The sequence below is a fragment of the Kryptolebias marmoratus genome, linkage group LG12 (assembly GCF_001649575.2).
Source record: "Kryptolebias marmoratus isolate JLee-2015 linkage group LG12, ASM164957v2, whole genome shotgun sequence".
Classification (NCBI taxonomy): Eukaryota; Metazoa; Chordata; class Actinopteri; order Cyprinodontiformes; family Rivulidae; genus Kryptolebias; species Kryptolebias marmoratus.
The window spans coordinates 232400-232896 of record NC_051441.1 but is presented as its reverse complement, the minus strand read 5'-3'; the positions used below and the strand labels follow the sequence as shown (position 1 = coordinate 232896).

General features: G+C 42.5%; 1 protein-coding gene across 2 annotated transcripts in view; it reads left to right on the top strand.

Moving 5' to 3' along the window:
* LOC108228485 overlaps positions 1 to 497 on the top strand; it is a 27806-nt gene that overhangs the window by 25920 nt on the left and 1389 nt on the right. The gene's annotated exons all lie outside the window — the stretch shown is intronic.

The following is a 497-nucleotide window of genomic DNA, read 5'->3' as shown; positions in this document are numbered from 1 at the left end:
GAGAGGAGGAGGAGAGAGAGAGGAGGAGGAGGGGAGGAGGAGGAGGAGGAAGAGAGGAGGAGGAGGAGAGAGAGAGGAGGAGGAGGAGTGACGCTAATCCTCTCTGAGACGCTTTTAGGTCGTTACTGATTAATCAGCTTCACTCGTTTGTTCTCCAGTAGAACTCTTCCTGTGTTTGACATGTCTACAGGTTCTGTGTCTCACCTGAGGTTCTGTGTCTCACCTGAGGTTCTGGTCTGGACTCTGGTATCGTCTGTTATTGTTCTAAACGGTGGAACTGTTTCTTCTTCAGAACCACCTGTAGGAAGCTGCTGAATGATGTTCAGTTTTTAAATTATTGATGTAAACTTCAGACTGTATGAAGACTTTTTCACAATAAAAGTATGGAATGTTGGACTCGTGTAAAAAGAAAGAAACTCGTCTGTAAAGATATATTTGAGCCACAAACTTTTTAACTGTTTGGGTTTTTTTTAAAGCTGAGTTTTTCATGTTTGATA